This window comes from Planococcus citri, chromosome 2 (assembly GCF_950023065.1).
Source record: "Planococcus citri chromosome 2, ihPlaCitr1.1, whole genome shotgun sequence".
NCBI classification, from domain to species: domain Eukaryota; kingdom Metazoa; phylum Arthropoda; class Insecta; order Hemiptera; family Pseudococcidae; genus Planococcus; species Planococcus citri.
The window spans coordinates 2,558,495-2,579,854 of NC_088678.1; the positions used below are offsets into that span (position 1 = coordinate 2,558,495).

Here is a 21,360-nt window from a genome sequence, read left to right on the forward strand (position 1 = left end):
CGTATGCTAAACGAATATCAACGATCGAATATTGGATTTAGAGATTCAAAACGCGTGGTCGACGACCAGGCTCCAGCAATCTCAACATGCACTATAGGCAAGATATTCAGCAATAAATAAGGCACCGAGTTAGCGTGCAAAATGAGCCTACTATACCTACTATGTTAATAATAATTACGATGTACTCGTAAGTCGTAAACGTTTATGAATTCGATACGCGGTTCGTGGATGATGATGATGATGAAGAGAAACCAAAGCCAAAACCACCCAGTCAGTATTGGTATAGGGATCTCGAAAGGTGAAAATTTAATTTACCTACTAGAATCGGCTACTTGATTAGGACAAGCTTGTTGACGATATCGGACTGTTTGTATTTCTCGCCTCGGACTCGACTACCTCTAGTTAGAGATCTGTTGAGCAGAATGGAATGTTCTAACAACATTAGATTCACAATAAATATGCACCAGTCATGATGAAGTCGCATTTGAGGTACATACCATTAAATATATGTATAGGTACCATCATACCAGCTAGGTATATATTGATAAACCACAGTCCAACGAGAAGGAAAGGAGAGGAAAGCGGTTCTATATGTTGAGATTCGTTAGCTGAAGGAGAATTATTGATTATATGTTTGGTTCCGGAGGATAGGATATCTATGCGTGGTGTGTAGTGTACTCATATCAGCTGCCGTTAACGAGCTGTGTGTGTGTTTTTTATTTTATTTTTTTTTACTCCTCTTCTTTCCTACATGTACGTCTTCAAATCGTGTTCTCAAATATAAGAAGACCGAGACCGAGGTATAATGTAAATAAAAGGGAGGAGACGAATTTACATGTATGTTAATCAGTACGATGCGATACGAAGAAAAAAGGTTCTCTGCGGGTCTCAGCGACAATCGATACGTGCACGAAAGAGACAAGGAACGAAGAAGAGCAGAAAAAACCATCGCGAACGATTTCTCGTTATTGGATATACTGAAACTGGCTTTTCGTGACTGTTTTATTCTGCTCTATGGCTGTGTGGCTGCTGTAGCGACCTATAAATATATAAATGATCGGACCGAGATTTTTTTTTCCAGTTTTGTGTATCATAAATTGCGCCCATTTAGACGAATAATGGATACGGCAGAGATGATGTTAGTAAACATTCGCGTGGAAATGCCTTTATATATTCCCATCAGGCGTAAATTTCAAACAGTCATTAACGCCGAATAATCGGCAGCGATAGTCGCTCAATTTAGATTCCGATATATTCGGCTTCTCTACTCTCGATTACCTAAAACCATTGGAAATCATTCCAGTTCTGCCCGCACTCCCCTGCGTAGAAAAAACTTAACGATGCAACAACATAATTATTTTTATACAGAAACAGAAAAAAAAAAACGTATGCATATTTCATAAACTTTTATGGCTCACTGTTCGAATCGATTAAAATCTGTCAATTATCGAATGCAAAGTTGGACATTTTATCGAGGTGGAATTGAAAAATCACGTTGTATGCCAAAAAAACACTATAGGTAAAGCTGGTTTGTTCGATTCTCTGGGCAACAGTCTTCTAATGTAATTAATGAGACCTTCGTGGTCTTGTACATGGCACATGTATTCGTTCTGAATATCGTTGTTTCTTCTTTTTCACCAAATTGTGAAATGTTATGCTGTTTCATTTTGCATCGAATATAATTTAAGGTGTAAATGATGCAGATAAGATTTTGCAGAAACATAAATTTTTCTGCAACTGCAATACGTATGGCTCTGTTGAAATGTCAATTATGGTACAAGAACATGATCATACTTGAATGTCCAAATGAATTATTGATGAGCATGAGTCAATGATTCATAGTTTTACATCTGAGCGAAAGAATAAGCACTACATACAGTTGTATTGAAAGTATCCGGTTTCTTGAAATGACAAATATCTGAGCCCATTAGATTTGTTGGTGAATCATTCGCGAACGAATTGAACAATTTTTGGTGAGTCATTCGCGAACGAATTGAATAATTCATAGTGAATCATTCGCGAACGAATTGAATAATTCATGGTGAATCATTCGCGAACGAATCGAACAATTTTTGACGAATCATCCGCGAACGAATTGAATAATCCACCAACGAATTGAATAATTTTTGGTGAATCATTCGCGAACGAATTGCATAATTCATGGTGAATCATTCGCGAACGAATTGAATAATTTTTGGTGAATCATTGGCGAACAAACTGAACAATTATTGACGAATCTTTCGCGAACGAATCAGTTAATTTAATTAATAATTACTATCGGAACAAGTAGGTACCTACCTACAGTACTAGATTTTTCTATCGAAAAGTCGGTAGAAGTCCAAATGAGCTCTTCAATATCATTCTAATCCTATCATTGTAGGTAGGTACGTTTTTGAGACTTTCCACGGATCTTGCTTCCAAAACCACTACCTCTTACCTCAAAGGCTCTATTCACCATCCATTTCTGAAATTAATTAACCCTCCTATTGGTCAGCTCAACCCTTTCGAGCAACATTATACTCGTACTCTTAATTTCGCAAAATAGATCACTATCAAAACTGCTCGTTAACCTCGAAATATATTCACTAAAAGCAGCCCAAATTAGCAAACCTTATCTAATAATAAACAACGTGTGTGGCTCTGCGCATCCATATCATCATTATCATCATTGGGCACCATAACGCACTTTAAAAACAACAAACAATAATAAACTAGGAATTTTATTCGTACATACGAGCAAGTTTACTTGCACATAAACGAATCCGAGTCGAGTATATTATTACGATGGTTCCACAAGCAGGAGCATATTACTATAACACGTGGACCGAAGGAATTTCTGGTTGTAAGGCGCGGACACACAGACACACATGCGCAATAAATGGAGTAGGTAAAACAAAAAAAAGAGAACGCTTGATTTAAAAAAAAGGATGCTCGTTTCCGTAAACAATTATAAAAAAAAAACTTGGGCTGTATTTAGCACTCGCGTTTCGTTTAAATGAAAAGTGCAATGAACGCGAACTGAGAAGTGAGAAGAGTAGGTATTCTCGTAGTACATGCGTTCGTTGCAGCCTGCCTCAGGATTGGGGTATAAATGCTTGCTTCGTAGTCTGTTGTAGGAGTAAGTAAATAATATGTAGTAAGGTGAATGCGAACCGAAGGCGAAGGCGAAAAAAACGCGTGCCAGAGAAAGAGACGATGTTTATATCGTTTGTAATTATTATTACGTGCGCGTTGTTTGTGCGTTTGTAAAGTTATTTAAAAGCGAGTAAATTAATTAGAATGAAGAAACTGCAGCAGATGTGAAATGGTGAGCGAAGAGAAAGAGTGTACCGAAGTTAGACCGGATCAAGTCTGAGCTGAAATGGGTAATCTGATCAAAACATTGATTAAATATTTTGAACAGCTGTAATCAGATCAAAATTTTTAGATATGGTTAGATCAATTTGGATACAGGGATGCCCCAATCTGATCAAATAGGTCAGATGAGATCAATGCAGATAATATGTTTAGCTCGGATCTGATAAGGTCTGAACAGTATTAATCTGATCAAAACTTAGATCTGATTAGACCTAGTCAGAACAAATTAAACCCAGGAAAAATCCTGATCTGAGCTGGCCTGGCCTGGCCTGGGCCTGATCAAAAATCAAATTGGAAAAAGGGTTTCCTAAAGGAAAATAGTCGAATTCCATCAATACTGATCAAATAGAATAGGATCAAGGGGACGTCTGAATCTGATTTCATGTTGTCAGATTTATGATCAGATCAGCAGAAGAGATCTATTCTGATCAAAATACCCCTGACTTGATTAGATGTAGTTAGATCAATTTTTGGATTCAGGGAATGCCAAAATCTGATTGGACATACCTGATCAACTGATTAAATCCGGTTGGATCAAATTAGTTCCAAGAGGTTCTTATCTGATCTGACCTGACCTGTCCAAATGCAATAACTTTCTAGTGAGATCCTAAAAATATCATTGAATCAAGTGGATGTCCAAAATTTGATCAAATTTAAACAGATCTACTCCTTTAAAAATATGATTTTTGAGCAGAAAAAATTTCATATTCAAGCAATTAGTTGTCTAGTAGTCCGGCATATGACAATAGGAGTAATTGGACCCCCCCCCCCCGCCGATCCTCCGGGACAACTTTTTTCTCAAAGAGGACATCCTAAGAAACATTTTAAAGCAAACTTGGCCAAAAAAAAGTTGGCCTTACTTACAAAATGGCGGCCATTTTGATTGACAGGTACGAGTCAGCCGAAATTGCAGATTTTGCGTTTCAAACTTTCAACATAGGACTTGCACGAAATTTTTCAAACCTTACAAAGGTAGATCGAAAGATCATGCAAAAATTTATCACCTGTCAAAATTCCAAGTGCTAAAGTGCGTTTTTCGGTTTTTGGTGAATTTTTGAAAATCGAATTTAGGCAAAAAATGAGGGAAAAAATCAAAATGTTACCAAATTGACCAAGAAAGCTGAATATTGGGATACACCCTATTTTCGACATGCCAAATCGATTGGAAACGGTTTCAACCCGTTTTGAGCAGTTCTGGAGCCTCCAGCAGATTTTTGAAACTCGAAATTCCCACAAAATTGCATAAAACTAATTTCAATACGCTACGAAGTAGTGAAGGTGAATTTCAAGTCGTTTTGGAGCCTCCAGCAACTTTATGAGAATTCCTGAAGCCTCCAGCAGATTTCTGAAACTTTAAATTTTCACAAAATTTCATCAAATGGAGATGGAAAGCTGAAATTTACTCTACACTCCAATTTTAACACCTTCTGAAGACGACTTCAGGTGGGTTCAAGTGATTTCAGAGCCTCCAGCGACTTTTTGAAAATTACTGGAGCCTCTAGTAGATTTTTGAAACTAGAAATTTCCCCAAAATTTCATCAAACTGAGATGGAGAGTCGAAATTCATTCTGCGAACTAATTTCAATACGCTACGAAGTTGACTGCTGGTGGATTTCAAGTCGTTCTGGAGCCTCCAGCGACTTTTTGAAAGGTTGTATGATGTTTTTTTTTTGTAAAATTGAAATTTCCTAAAAGTAGCTGGAAGCTTCAAAACCATTTGAAACCACCATTTAGTCTGCGAAGTGAATTTCAGCTTGCCAACTCCATTTGATAAATTGATGTTGCGGGAATTTCAAGTTTCAAATATCTACTGGAGGCTCCAGTAATATTCAAAAAAGTCGCTGTAGGCTCTAAAATGACTTGAACCCACCTGAAGTCGTCTTCAGAGGGTGTTGAAATTGGAGTGTAGAGTAAATTTCAGCTTTCCATCTCCATTTGATGAAATTTTGTGTGAATTTCGAGTTTCAAAAATCTGCTGGAGGCTCCTGAACTGCTCAAAACGGGTTGAGACCATTTCCAATCGATTTGGCATGTCGAAAATAGGGTATATCCCAAATTTCAGCTTTCTTGGCCAATTTGGTAAAATTTTGATTTTTTCCCTCATTTTTGTTTGGCCTAAATGGGATTTTCAAAAATTCACCAAAAATCGAAAAACGCACTTTAGCACTTGAAATTTTGACACGTGATAAACTTTTGCATGATCTTTCTATCTACCTTTGTAAGGTTTGAAAAATTCGTGCAAGTCTTATGTTGAAACGCAAAATCTGCGATTTCGGCTGACCTGTCAATCAAAATGACCGCCATTTTGTAAGTAAGGCCAACTTTTTTTGGTGCAAGTTTCCTTTAAAATGTTTCTTAGGATGTCTCCTTTGAGAAAAAAGTTGTTCCGGAGGATAGGCGGGGGGGGGGGTGCAATTACTCCCATTGTCATATGCCGGACTATAGTCTATAGAATTCAATTTTGAGAAAGAAACTGGTCCGAGCAAATCAAGGTTGGGAGCGTTTTGAAAATTAATTAATCAAGAAAACACGATTTTTCCAAGAACTTGATGAATTCAAGAAATTTGGAAATAATTTGCGACTTTTCGCGATTAGTAGACAGACACCCTGGGAAAACTTCGTCATAATTTTTCAACTTATTCCCAATTAAAAAATTGAAACCTATTGCACACACATGAATAAAATATTTTTTTTTTAAAGATAGAGATATCATGAGAATAAGGATTTAAAAAAGACCTTTGAGGGAAAGGGGGAGGAGGATTTTTGAGGATCAAAATTTAAAATAAGGACAAAGTCATATCGATCAGATATAATTAGATCTGGTCAAATCAAATTGGATCCAGAGAATGCCCAAATCCGAATCTGATCTAATTAGAACTGACTCCTTCCCCCCATTCACGATTTTATGTGTTTAGATTAGTGAATGTGTATAGTCAGATTCTCTGAGATATTGTCAATTTACTGATCTGCTCAGACCCTATCTTCTTCTTTGATGCTTTAAGAACGATAGAATCATTGTATATTGATCAAACGATGCAAAGTGTAGAGTTTTGAAGATTTTTCCAGTAAGGGTAGGTAATATTTGTAATTCACGAAAAGCCCTGCGCAGCATATGCAAAGTGTAGACCTATTGTAGGTTTAGGTACCCAAACTACAGAGCAAGAAAGCTACAAGTGCAGTATGGGAGTAGTCAACTATAATACGAGTCTAAGCACGTTAACTATATTTATTTAAAATGTAATTTACGAGTTGTATTCCACTCGTTGGCGTATAATTCACCCAATATGGTTCCAAATAGGTACAAAACGCGTTTCAACTTTAATAAAACACTTTCGGCAAAGATAAACAGCTTGTACACGTATTTATGATTTAAATTATAAAAATACATAAATACAGTACAACATCGTGTATAGTATACTCGTATTTCTCGCTAACGAGTGGCTCTTCGTATTATCTATTTTGAATATTGAATAGACCTCCCGTCAACATACAAGACGGTCGTATTTAATATTTTTATGACAGGCGATTTTATTCACGGAGACATTTCGGTAGGACTTGGGAGTAAAAAACACACCGTAATTAGTCTTTGTTTAAAAGGAAATATTTAACAAATGCCTTTTTACCATACAAACGACCGAATAAATTTCTTACCCTGTATACGAAAAATTACCGCCAATCCACTATTTAAATTATAACTGTCGCCGTACACTGTACAGCGTACACTGCAGCATTTTTCATGTTTCTCTCTTCTCCTCATCCCATCCTCGATCCTCCTCGTCGTGAATTCGTTCGCTGTTTCCTTCTTCTCGATTAAATACATAATTTTTTTCACCTCGCGCTTTTACTTAATGATTAATAGTTCGTCGCTGTGTTTTTTCACCAGATAAATGAAAATTTTAAATTAGCTCGTTATTAGAATTAGTATACCGAAGAGTTGGCCATCGCCAAGAATTTGGTCGTTACAAGATGCTCTACTCTGAGAATAGTTCTCGCAATCAGGATAAATATAGAGAAGGGTTTAATGATTTAGTCGATATTTATGCGTACGAATGCATTTGTTAAGTATATCGTATACTATTAGTAATAGGATGTTAGTCGAGTGTGTTGTGTATTGAGACCAGCATGTTAACTATATTCAAATGAAACGACCATGGTGTGCATTTTTACGCGGAATTTCAAGCAATAATATCTCAATTATATTATACTTACTAGTGAACACAGAAAACTATTACGAAATCAATTTACATCTTTATGATTTTTATTTCGTCGAGGTCGAGAGTAGTAGATTTAAATACGACACGTAGTTTCACGAGTTTGCCTAGTTCTGCGCAGAATTTCAAAATTGATCAGAAATAAATAGAAAACGACTACCTATGAACCACCCCTCACTTCATGTTGTGTAAAAACATGGATACCTAACTTATAACCCCGGTTATTTAAAATATTGTAATCCTAGCATTGTTTTTCCATCTGTTCACAGCTATAGGAAATCTTTCAACAGTGCTCGAAGCTATAATAGGCTTAGAAATCGGATCAGCGCCAGTGATTGGATAAAAGTGTAAAGTTTTTTCGTAAAATTTATACCTACCAACGTATATAATCGGATTGGGGCAAATTAGGAGGATTATAAGTACGTACGTTTCTAATTTTAAGCATATGAAGTACATATTTATAAGGAAGCATTCAAGTAGGTAGTTAAGATACTACATAAGACGTTAAGCAGTGTTGTAAACATACGAACAGCAACATTTGCCACGAACATAAGCGATTTATTAGCGTTTAATTTTTGCCAGGCGCACACGTCGACACCGATTAAAATATTCGATATTGAGCACTGCATCATTAATCGCCTAGACTTTTGGCGAACATGGCCAGAATATGACCAGTGGATGGTTTTTATTTACAGCATTCGAACATCATACCATACACAAAATAAACCCACATGCAGTCATATAGTCCTAAAAGATCGTGTTTAAGAGATATTAAAAGAAAATGCTATTGCAATAAAGAAAAAGTATCCAAAGGAGAAAAAAAACTACCACGCAGCGTATGAGAAGATGGAGCAAGCTATTTATTTAAGTTTTTTTGGTAGACGAAACTGTGTAGTTGTATTTTAAAGAGACGTATTTCAAATAATAAATAATAAAGTACGTAATAATAATTGAACGAAAGAGGAAAGACCAGACTATAGAAGCGGCGGTGAAAGAGTCAGAGAGGTAGAGAATTTGTGTGACAAAAACCTAAAGAAGCCCAGCAAATTGCGTATATACAGTGTGTCTGTGTATCCTCTTTTGAAAAAGATTCCTTATGTCGGTTTTGAGTTTGACTTGACCTCGCAGTAGAAGACACGAAATTTACGACTACACTGCACGTAGATATACCTGTACTATACACCATACTCAGCATAGGGAGAGGGACCTATACAGTGTGGCTCAGCGTGCGTTCCCCGGTGTTTTTCAGCTTTCTTAGGTCCTGTTTCGAATCTGGTTATATCGACGGGGTGTCCTACGTTGTAGCTCATGTTACAACTACGCGTCATCCTAAACGAAAATAATTTACAATTTCGATTCGTTTTTATACATGTAAGCACGTTCGTCGTTCGTATATTAAATCGTATGACAACCTCTATAGTACTTGTGTTTTTATCAAGTTCCTAATTTGGAGTCGAGAAATTATCTGTATTATTTTGAAGAAAAAAATCGATTTGAATCGTAAGTTCCGCCGAATGTTACTTCTGGATTTGATGATCCTGATGATACCCGGAGTAAAGAAAGAAGATGACACCACTGATACGAATAAAAATCCAAAATAGATCAAATTGAAGAGAAAAGCTGAAATTTGGTTTTCAGCCAATCGAGGAAACGTAACTATCTGCAAGAAAAGTTCTGTTTTCGATCATGGACGTTTTTTGCTTACATTTAATAATGAAAATTATTGAATCAATATTAAAAACTTTACAGGATGTTTATTTAAATGAGCTGTTAAAAGACTGACAAAATGTTAGAATGCCAATTTTGAAAGTTTGACATAACAATTTATCAATTTTTTTTACCAAAATTTACCAGATCACCAAGGACTTACATTTACCAAAAATTACCATTGATTTGCCAAAAAATTATCAGTAACTTACCAAAAACTTATCAGTAGGTAATTTATCAAAAAATTACCAGTAATTTACCAAAAAATTATCAGCAATTTACCAAAAAATTACCAGTAATTTACCAGAATTTACCAGTAATTTACCAGTAATTACCAGTAATTTACCAAAAAATTACCATTAATTTACCAAAAAATTACCAGTAATTTACCAAAAAAAAGTACCAGTAATTTACCAAAAAATGATCAGCAATTTACCAAAAAATTACCAGTAATTTACCAAAAAATTACCAGTAATTTACCAAAAAATTACCAGTAATTTACCAGAAAATTACCAGTAATTTACCAGAAAATTACCAGTAATTTACCAGGAATTACCAGTAACTTACCAGGAATTACCAGAAATTTACTAAAAATTATCAGTAATTTACCAGAAATTACCAGTTATTTAATGTGCAGTTTACCTATTGCCAGCATAATTCAATTTACCAACAATTTGTCATAAATTTACCAGAAATCCTCACCAATTTTCCAACATTTTACCAGACAGGAACTCCAAACTGGATTTTTCAAATTTTTGAATTCAGAGAAGATGTAGGAAAGTTATTTCTAAGAGTTCAGCATAGTTTTAGCAATCTGTTCATTGATTCATTCCAAACTTTGAAATGTCAGACTTGGTGTCAAAAGTCCACTCATTCAGTAGTGTACAGGTATAGGTAACTCAGTTTTCAGTGTTTCTTTTTCAGATTCGTAGATATAATACGTATCATATCAAGAATTTTCCACATTTCCCCCCAAGTTTTTCAAGGTTTCCAAAATTTATAAAAAAAAATGAAAAATTACCTCTAAAGCTCTGTTTAAGAAAAAAAATTTCTCAAGTTCCTTCAACAATGATATGTCTCTTACGAGAAAGCCCTCAAAAGTTGAGAAAAATTAAAAGAGAGAAGGAAATGAATGAAATGAAGGTGATTTATTTTTCTTTTTGAACATCACTCTCGATAGTCTGAATTCTTCTTGAGATCTATCTTTTCGTAAAACTGCCTTGTTCTCACAGCTCAGCATTATTGGTGTCTTTATTTCCAGGAGGGGGGAGCTTCAAAAATATAGAAAAATGAAATGAATGAATTGGGTGAAAATTCTTTTAATTTTTATTTTGTCTCAGAATCTTTCTGCATATTAACCCATATACTTATACCTAAGTATCTGATTCTATTTAGAAATTGGGGCGACTCAAGTTCTACTTTTCCATCATTTGATAGAAGAGAAGGGAGGGAGGGGGTCAAAATTATTAAATAGAGCTTTTTTAATGAAAATGTATCAAATCTAAGGATTACAAATCTAATATGGAAGCATTGAAATTTCTGTTTTTCAAATCTTTTTTATTTTTGAAGGGGGTTCATGTGAGTTCATTTTACTTTTTACCACGTTTGGGGATGGAGGGGAGGAGGAGGAGGGGGGGGGGGTTAAAATCATTATATGTTGTCTATAGTACTTTTGTAATGAAAATATACCAAATCTAAAAATTAAAACGCATGAGGTCGTGAAAATTTCAATTTTTTTTACTTTTCTTACTTATCTGCGTAATATGAATTTATCATCTGCATTTAAATTCTGCTTAATTGAATGAGGTAGGCAAACATTTCATCAAAACTCCTGTTCAGTTTTAGGTAGGTACATTTTTTTTTTTTTCACTCTACTTCTACCAATGTTTAAATAACGTTTATCATGAAAAATAAAAATAATATGTTGGTAGTCTTTAAGTACGTTATGTAGATAGTAGGTAAAAGTACACATCACGTTGTTTGTTTTTCAAATCAACAATCAGAGGGCTAATACATTTCAACGGTACAGTAAAAAATAAGTTAATACCTAGCACGAATATGAACAAGATTTATTTTAAAATGCTACTTTCTTATTTATGTATACCGGAATTTTTATTTTTCTGATATAAAAATTAAAATATAGAGAAGCTGAAAACATTGCGTTAGCTTATCAGATAAATAGGCACCTAATTTCGTAACGAATTTAGACAGTCGTTGAAAATACATACAGATAAGTACATACAATTATCTGCAAACCAAAGTTTTTGAAATAATTAGATGATTCATTTCGAACTTTAAACTTTCTATTAATTTCATAATTTAGTGGATATGCAGCATTACCGAATAATCTCTTTAAACAACGATATTATCGTGTAATATCAGTCATAGAGTATTATTCATTTATTTATTTATTTTACCAGATGGTCATCAAAACTCAGAATCATTCTTTTCTCGTAACAGCTTCTTCTCTCTTTCTCCTCAAGTTTTAATCAGGATAGTTTTTTGTTGGTTGAAAAAATGCGTCAAATTTATGATTTTCAGATGATTCCAAACCATTAGTTTCTCTATATCTACGACTTCTACGAGTATAGGTACATTTGCATCTTTCGAAATGGTATAAATAAATTACAAAGAGAACGAGAGCAAAATTTAAATAACGATTTCAGGTTCCTGTTATTGAAAATTTTACACTACTTTAGCCTAATTATCACCTTACGATATTCGTCTTTTCCTTCCTCAAAGGTTGGTATTGTGTTGTTGTTGAGGCGAGATAAGGATCACATAAAATAAAAAATACCTAGACCAGAGTTTTCTTGAGAAAAATTCGGCACTCTTGTAAACCAACTACGCCCTTATTTATGGTTACCTTGCCTTTGTATGTACGTAGGAAATGCTGGCAAGTATTTAAAAAAATATCGTACGACCGCATTGAATCGTTTATACGAAATAACTACCTATTCTCGTCTTGTAATTATACCGTCGGCGATAATTACTATGTTTCGTAAACGATGTGAGAAAAAGTGAAATAGTAAAGGTACCAGCACACAGTACATTGGAAAGCGAAAAAAAAGCAACACGAGTTATAGTAGAGTTATTGTACATACTAGGCCAGTTAGCAACGTGAATATTATTAATTTCTTGCGCGAGGATTTATGGCAACTTTAATGAAAAAAATTTCATTTAAATAATTACCGTGGTACAAATTTTACAACATCTTCGTTCAACATCTCAAAAAAAATGTTACCCTGTTAAGATTAATTAGGTAATAGCCTTCTCTCGCGGGTAACACGTTGGGACGACATTTTTTAACCATGTTTTTATTAATTCGTTTCGAGTAATTCGGTAGTGCGTTTCTTTCAGTTTTCATATTTTTCGTCGCCGGTGTTTATTATTAATTTGGCAAACGTGAACCGTACCGTAGTACCACATGCTTGGTGTATATTATTGTTAGAGATAGATACGCGTATGAATCATAATAATGACCCGGTTCGAATCTTTACAAGTAATCTAGAGTTTGAAAATTATACTTTCTTCTCGTTCTAAAAGTATGTGATAGCGCTTTCCAAAAAAAAAAAAAGACGCTCGTCTTGCTTTATCTTTTAAAAATATTCCATTTTTAAACGACCATGCTCTGTTCGAATGCTGCAGCTATAGACAGCGAAGCAAAGAAACACGTATTCGGAGAACCGGCAGTCAAAACATTTACTCATCGCGTGCCCTCCGGCTATAAGGAGAATAATCTCGCATTCCATATTCGATGAAGAAGTGACCGAATGAATGAACCATTTCCACATTACAAAGTTTCGTATTCGATAAACGATAACTGTATTGATCTCTGTGAATACCAAATTAGATGTAGACTTTGTAATATTCGGCTTATACTCGTACTATACGAAGGTATCTGTAAAGCGCATCCGTCGCCGTGTCAATCAAAATTCCATATGATTTAAAACGTTTCCCTGCTCTGCTACCCCCTTCTATGTGCTTCGCAGTTCCTTTCAATTATTTTTTCGTCGTATTTGCCGCCTCTGCAATTGATCATATTTATGTAGGAATACATTGTGTAATCGTAAACAATGAAAAGTTGCATCAGGTCTATAGTGAAGCTTAGATCTTTCCATCCCAACTGTGAAGAGAAGTCCGATGGAATGGAAATTTATTTATTTCAGAATGGCCTACCTTGTGGTGATTGACTTGGGAACTGATCTATCTAAAAATAAACTCTCAATTTTAATGAGTTTTCAGCTTCGTTCTTTGCAACTCGATCAATTCACATTTCCTCACATTTCTCGTTCTTTTTGAATCAAAGTTCAAGTTCAAAATTTGCATGCACCGAGTTCAAAATTACGCAGACCTAGTTTACATAATTAGCAATGGTTGAAAAAATTATCAGAAATTGTCATTTGGTCACGTATAGGTAAATACTCATGATAATTCACCACAGCAGCAGACCGGTTTCACAAACCATATTATTCTCGAGTGCTTTACCAAAACAAGGAATCTTGGGCGAACTGTACCAAGGTTTCAACATCCGTTATCTTACACATCCAAAGAAAGGGTGAATGATAATAATGACGCCTACTCGAGCACACAACTTCCTTAAATACATAATTGAAGTTGAATTTACATATGTTTATATAAACGATAAACACTCATTTTTGATGCATTTGGCCCTGATAACTGGAAATTTTTTGTACCCGAGATACTGTTATGAGTGGTATATTGAAATATTGAGCGAAAGATAGCTCGTATAGTAGGACTGAATGGTGAATATAATCATAAGCATCGCTAATGAGCTCGAATATGCGCGTAAACATGCCAGATGCCAGTTGGAATCTGCCACATCGAGTAAAATTTATCATCTTTATTGACCCGTAGAATAAATAAAGTGAATAGGACAAGGCAAAATTATTACGAATTTAAAATTTAGCTAATTTATCGTCGAACCTCGAAGTTCTTTTTTAATTTGCCGAATAATTTGCTCGTCGCTGTCTCGATAGAGTAATAATTTTTAATCATAGAATTTTAATTTTGTATCTTCAAATTATTAATTTTAATAAACCAGCCTACACTGTCAGCTTGGTAAATTTATGAACTACAATATATTAAGCGAGAATAATAAAATTTGCCTATAAAGATTGCATATTTACTCGTATGTAAAGATAAACGAGTTTTTCTTTCATTTGGGAAAATTATTTTTAAAAATCAAAAAATTTTCATTTTTATATATATTTTTTTCAACTTTGAAAGGGTTTCTATGAATTAAAAAAAAAACAAATTTCTGGGGGACAAAGAGAGGTACGTTCTTGAATATAGGGAGTCACCTTCTCCATTTCATTTCTTCTGATTTTTCTCAATTTTTTAGAGATTCTGAAAATTGTGATGAATTCTTCACATTTGATAAATTTTGAAAAATTGAAAAAGTGACGCCTCCCCCCCCCCTCCAAAAAAGCATCATCGGTATAAAAAAATCAATTTTTGAGCACTTTTGGAGGCTGAAGCAGATTTTGAGAAAGTTACAATTTCCACAAAATGTAGCCAAGTTGAGTTCAAAGGTATAGTTTTAAGCCAAAAATGAAGTTTTGTAGAATTATTCAAAAGAACTTTTGCAACTGACAAAAATTATTTTTGAGCATTACAAATTGAGTCAGTAATTGGGTCCTGATTTAAGAATTTTTAAAAGTGTAATGCAACCTATCAAAATGGGCTAAAATTTCCCAAGAAATTGAAATAGTTTTACAAAATTTCTTTTTAAGCAATGTTGAAAAATTTCAAGCTTAAAATTGGGTAACAATTTTTGGAGTTTTTTGAAAGTGAAAAATCCAAATACTGACAATGAGACGAAAATATTTTTTTGAGCGATTTTGAAGAATTTTAAGCTCAAAATTTAGTCATGATTTTTGGTTTTTTGAAAAAAAAAGTAACATGCTATCTAACGAAATGGTTAAAATTTTTCAAAATTTTTGAAAAAATGCTCGCGACCTCTCCAAATGGATTAAAATTTGGCGAGTGATTTAAATGTAGCAACGAAATCATTTTCGAACAATTTTGAAGAATTTTGAGCATAATACGAAGTTGAAATTTTGGCCTTTTTTAAGATAGTTCCAAACTTTTCATCAAAATGGGTTAAAATTTTGCAGAAAATCAAAAATTTGCGTTTGAATTTTTTTTGAGCCTTTTTTTATTGAGTCCGCAATAGAATTGATTTTCCGGAATGATGATAATAATTTCAAAAAACCAAACAGATTTCAAGTTTGCGATTTTTCAAAAAAGCTCAAAAAAGTATTGATACAAATTCCTGATTTTCTCACCAAATGTTTACCCATTTGGCAAAAAGAGCAGTCAGAATCAGAGCCATCATGCATCATTAGGAAGACCCCAAATCCAAATTTTCAGCTGCACAAGTTCATTTTTCGAATTTTTGAAAATTCAAAATTGGCTGTTTTTGGTGATTTATGTTTTTTTTTAAAAACGTACGCACTTGACCAATAAAAGTGGTCAAAATAGGTCCCAAAACTAATATTAATTTCCCAAATCCAAATTTCACCATTTCCAGCCATTCTGGAGCCTCCAGTGCGATTTTTCAATTTCTCCAGAATTTTGAATTTGCTCCAGAAGGTGTGAATATGGAATTGGGCAGCTAAAAATCGAGTTGTGCGTTATACTCGATCTGTTCAACAAGTTTATCTACATTTGAGTCGGTTTTGGGAGGGACCCCTCAAGAGTGGTTTTTTGACCAGTTTTTTTCAAATAGAATATCCAAAAAAATCAAAAGTTTTCCATTTGAGAGGAAATTTGGAGAAATTTAAAAATCGCGCTGGAGGCTCCAGATCGGTGGGAAATGGCGGAATTCGTTCTCGGGAGGTTAGTTGTGGACAAAATACAGCGATTCGCGCAAATGTCAAAAATTTCCTCGCAAATGGAAAACTTTTGATTTTTTTGGATTTTTTAAGTAGATATTTGAAAAAAACTCGTCAAAAAACCACTCTTGAGGAAAAACCGACTCAAATGTGGATAAACTTGTTAAACAGATCGAGTATAACACACAACTCGATTTTTAGCTGCTCAACTTCATATTCACGCCTTCTGGAGCAAATTCAAAATTCTGGAGAAATTGAAAAATAGCGCTGGAGGCTTCCAGAATGGCTGGAAATGGTGAAATTTAGATTTGGGGAATTAATATTAGTTTTGGGACTTATTTTGACCATTTTTATTGGTCAAGTACGTACTTTTTTTAAAAAAGTATAAATCACCAAAAACAGCCAATTTTGAATTTTCAAAAATTCGCCAAAATTCGAAAAATGAACTTGGGCTGCTGAAAATTTGGATTTTGGGGTTTTAGAACATGCTCTTTCCAAAAATCGCGGTCTTGTTCAAATCGGAGGCGAACACCTCAAGAGGTTCTCTTGTTAAGCTTATTCGCACTCTTCCAAGACTTCAATTTTTTTTTTAAATTTATGGCCCTGGCCAAGCATTTAGACCCACTACTGCCTTTTAAGTCGTTTTTCCGCACTATATCGATTATTCCAAGCCACAAGCTCATTCTTATTCCCTGCATGGCATTCAAGAAAAAGGATTATTGTAATGAAATTGAAAACGACTCGTTAATCCTGCAACTATCCCTTGGCCTTGTCCCTACCACCCAACCACACTGTTGCAGGATATTGGAAAAAAATTCTTTCTCAAAAACACCCACCCTCGCCTTTCCCTCACATAAGGTGATAGAATTTACACGTCGACTGAATAGATAATAATACAGTTATTCGGTGGTACAAATTTTCGCCTTTTTTTATATTATAAGGTCAATTGTACGCGCGGTTATTTTATTATAAAGAAAATGGGTGGTTTATTTACGAGTACGTCACTGTATTTCAAACCTTTTGTTCGAAAAACCAACAAAGTCTAATTCAGCTATTGTGGACGTTGTTAAATTCCTTTTGCTTAGTGATATATGACCTGTCGCTGTTGGTTCCCGGCTTGAACTGTTGAGATGCGGGGAATCCAGGCTAGGTTGCCAGATCGCGTCCCGGAGAACGAGAATAAATCACAGGTGGCCGAGCTATAGGCCTTATATATACTCTTATACCCATTACCCATACTCGCTTAAGAACTTGGTTAATTCTTTAAGACCTGACATTCGGGCTTAAAAGCCGTATGGGATTTAGAGGGATAGATTATGCAGTATTTCGTAGAAAAACATGTTATCTTAGTTATAGTGATAAATGACCAACCCCGTATATTTTCGTATCCGGGTGTGTATGTTTCGCATTTTCAAACCATATTAACCATACTCGTATAGACGCACATACGAGTAATATGCGAGATTTGAGATTTTTATACGTAGGTATACCCTACCTATACGAAGAGTTTCGAAGTTGGGTCATGGAATATACCTTTATTATCGCCAATTTGTAAGGCTACGCGGTAAATTAAACGCAAGTTACCTATTTACAAAGATAAGTTCACGCAAAGCTTTTTCTCGTTCGTTGGAGCGAGTTGAAAAAAAAGCCAGTAGTGCGAGTTAGGGATTTTTATAAGATTAGCGTGCCTATAACGATTGTTATTAATGGATAGAGTATTCCTGCGTAATCATCATTTATAGCGGTACGTTTTTACTCGAGGTGGTAATTTAGAAAACCACCCCTTCCGGCCCTCCGGCCGCTCTTTTCCTCGTTCGACGATAATTTCTAAATTTTGATATCTAACTATATAGTAACTAGGCCTAAATACAAATAAAATAACTCACTGGTATTTTATCCTGCTTTATTTTTTCGATGAAAATTGCGTATACTAACCTGAAACAAACAAATAAAATAAAATTCTATTAGTTAATGGATTTAGTTATGTAGAAAAATATGTAAATTTAGGCATATTTCCATCAGGATTTTAATTAATCTAAAGTAAGGGGAGGAGAAATTTGAAGAGCTCAAAAAAACACTCCACAAGACCAAATTTCAAGGGCTGAGTTTCGTTTTATAATTTTTGGAGAATTTTTAAATTACAAAAATTGATCCATTTTCTATACAAAAAAAAAAAAAAAAAAAAAAAACTTTCATCGAATTGAAGTAAAGAGCTGAAATTCAGTTCACTTGCTATAATTTCGACTTTCCAAATCGATTGGTGGTGTAAAATAAGCCAAGTTTGAAATTCTACAAAAATTGAAAAATTAAATTCAGCATCTGAAATTTGGTTTCGTGGCCTCATGACGACAAATGTCGCGATCTTTTTAATCATTTGAGCTCTTTTAGATGCGAATGTGTTTTTTGCACAAGAGGAGAGGTATCTGCCCAAAATTTGAGAACGCTAATCTGGTGGTGACTTTTGAAAACTTGGAAAAAAATTGTTCAATTCTTGGCATTATTCAGGCTCTTGAAAACTTGAATAAAATCCAGATGTTTTCCCCAAGGAGGATATGATATTGGTTGTTGGATGAGTGTTTTAGGATTGATTTGAAGATCATTCAACATTGTGATGAAATTAGAAATGGGTCCTTCTATATGATCAAAATATTGGGGGTTGGGTGGTTTAATTGAGTTTTGGAGTGGATGGGAAGGGTTGGTGGATGCATTTGAGATGAATTTGTTTGTTTTGGGAGTTCTTCTAAAATCTGGGGATAATTCTGCTGCTTCACAATAAAGGCTATCTATTGGAGAGGAATAGAGGGCTCCTAAACAGATCCTTAGGGCTGAATTTTGAATTGTTTTTAGGATACCTATTTGAAGTTTTATTTGAGATATTTGCAAAACATGGGCTTCCATACTCAATTTTACTGCAAATTAGAGATTTATACAAGTGAAGTAGGAGTTTGCGAGATGGATTATACTCGGTATTTTTGATTATTTTCAACAGATTTAGGCGTTTCATGATATCTGATTTTACTTTTAGAAAATGAGGAGTCTAATTTAGTTTTCTATCAAAAGTTAAGCCAAGAAATTTAGTAGTGCTTTTGAATTCTAAAGAGTGTCCTTTGACGTTGAGAATGAGATCTGGAAGAATCTTATTTTTTTTGGTGAAAAGTATACAGTGGGTTTTTGACTCAGAGAAGGTTAGACCATTATAATCTGTCCATGATTCAATTTTTTCAAGGGTTTCTTCGATTACTCGAAGAGCTAGTTGAATACTATTTGAATGAAAGGAAATGTTTATATCATCAGCACAGATTCTCACTTTCTCAGAGAAATGGGTCTAGAAACAACATTGGAAATGTCATTAATCAAAAGTATAAATAAGACTGTGCTAAAAACTGAACCTTGGGGGACTCCATTTTCAATTTCAAAAAATTTTGAGTATGTATTGTTAACTCTCACTCTAAAAGTACGGTTTGTTAAGAAATTCTGAATAAAGTAGGCCAAAATAATGTCCTCTAATTCCAATGGAATGTAATTTTGGAGAATTTTATAACGCCATGGCTTTATCAAATGCCTTTTCAAGATCAAAAAAGATGTAACCAGCCTGACGATACGAAAAGTAGAAATCGTCATTAAACAAAATCATTTATAAAGAAAATATGAAAAGTACATGAACAAATAGACATTTTATAAATTGCGCGAATTCGCGTATATAAAATAATTATAAGAAAAAATTAAAGAACATTGATGTACAATGAATTGGAAAGGAATGAGAAACGCGAGCAATTTTAGCGAGTACATAAACAAAAATCAAAAAACCGAGCGCGGCCAAATATTATTGAAAACGTTCACGAACGCCTTGAAGAATTGGAAAATTTATCAGATAAATTTGGAATCACAATTTTGACCGTTGCAAAGACTGAAAGAACACTTTCTTTATTCTGGAAGGCCGAACTAATTTCTTTTTGGAGACTAAAGATGCGATCTAGGGTAGGTACATCTTTTCTTTCTGAAACCTTTTTGATAAATGCTAAGAGAGTTTGAGGAATCAATATACCAATTAAGATGTTTAATAACCATTTTTTCAAGTATTTTGCAAGGAACTGAAGTAAAGGAGATGGAGCAATAACTAGATGCCAGATTTGGATTTTTATCAGGTTTTACTATTGGAATGATTGTGGCAGTTTTCCACAATTTTGGGAAGGAATCAGAAGTCCAAATTTTGTTATATAACTGAAATATATCTTCTTTTCCAGTGTCTGCTAACATGTGAGGGTGAATTTCATCAGGTCCGGTGGATGAATCTTTAATGTTGTAATTTAGACAATGATTTAGCTCTTCAAGAGAGAAAAGAGAGTTTATGGTTCTAGATTTTGAGATGAAAAGTCTAAGGGAGTGGATTCTATTTGTGTTTTTAGTGTTTGGAAAGCAGAGTTATAAGAGGCAGTTGCAGAAGCCAATTTAAAAATTGGCCTCAAGTGGCAAAATTTATGACAATTTTTTTTTGACCTGCCCCTCTTTTATTTACGACATTTTTGTGTATTTACTCGTACTTGAGTTTGAGCCTTAAGGTGGAATATTTATCACAACAATTGAAATTCGCTCTTCTGTTTTTTTATTGCAAATTTATACTGTAGCCAAAGAAGAACATTTTATAATTCTCGTATAATAAAACGAAGATATATCTGATCAGTTAAGGTACACGCAAATCGTTGTACTCTCGGTTGACAATAAGATATTGCCAACTTCTCGCGCGTTTATCAATTCAATAGACTTTTTTTTCATCTCGTATTCGTTTGTATGGCGTGCACATATTACATAATGCACAATAAATAGGTATAGTAAGTACATGTACCTATATACGATGAACAGCGAACACTCACACAGGTATAGGTAATAGGTATTCCATAGAGAATAAACGAGATGCACGCATACACATACTACATACATCCACACAAAAGTCGCACAAATGACGCTGACGATGAGAAGGGAAAAAATGTACACCGCGACAAATTGAGAAATTAAACGCAGGTATTTTTTATTTTCGGACAACGAACGTTCATACACACATTGAAAAATCCTACGCATTCCGTCACAACACCACTATAGCACAAGGCAGATAAAAAACCACGTCAATCAAGACCACATCTTCGAACAATTAAAAGAATGGAAAGAAGAAATGCAAAGAGTGAGACAAAATCGTAGAATATAAAGAGCGAGAAGGATGAAAAAGAAGA

The 21,360-nt window shown here is 34.4% G+C and overlaps 1 protein-coding gene across 4 annotated transcripts in view; it reads right to left on the reverse strand.

Annotated features, from left to right (window-relative positions):
• Positions 1–21,360, reverse strand: part of fz2 (frizzled 2) — a 131,358-nt gene that overhangs the window by 32,020 nt on the left and 77,978 nt on the right. The window contains exon 1 of one of the 4 annotated variants that reach the window (XM_065347980.1): positions 18,022–18,065. The exons of the other annotated variants lie outside the window; for them this stretch is intronic. The gene's annotated coding sequence lies outside the window, so the exon portion shown is untranslated. Of the gene's footprint in view, positions 1–18,021; positions 18,066–21,360 lie in introns of those variants that run through there. 4 annotated transcript variants of the gene reach the window in all.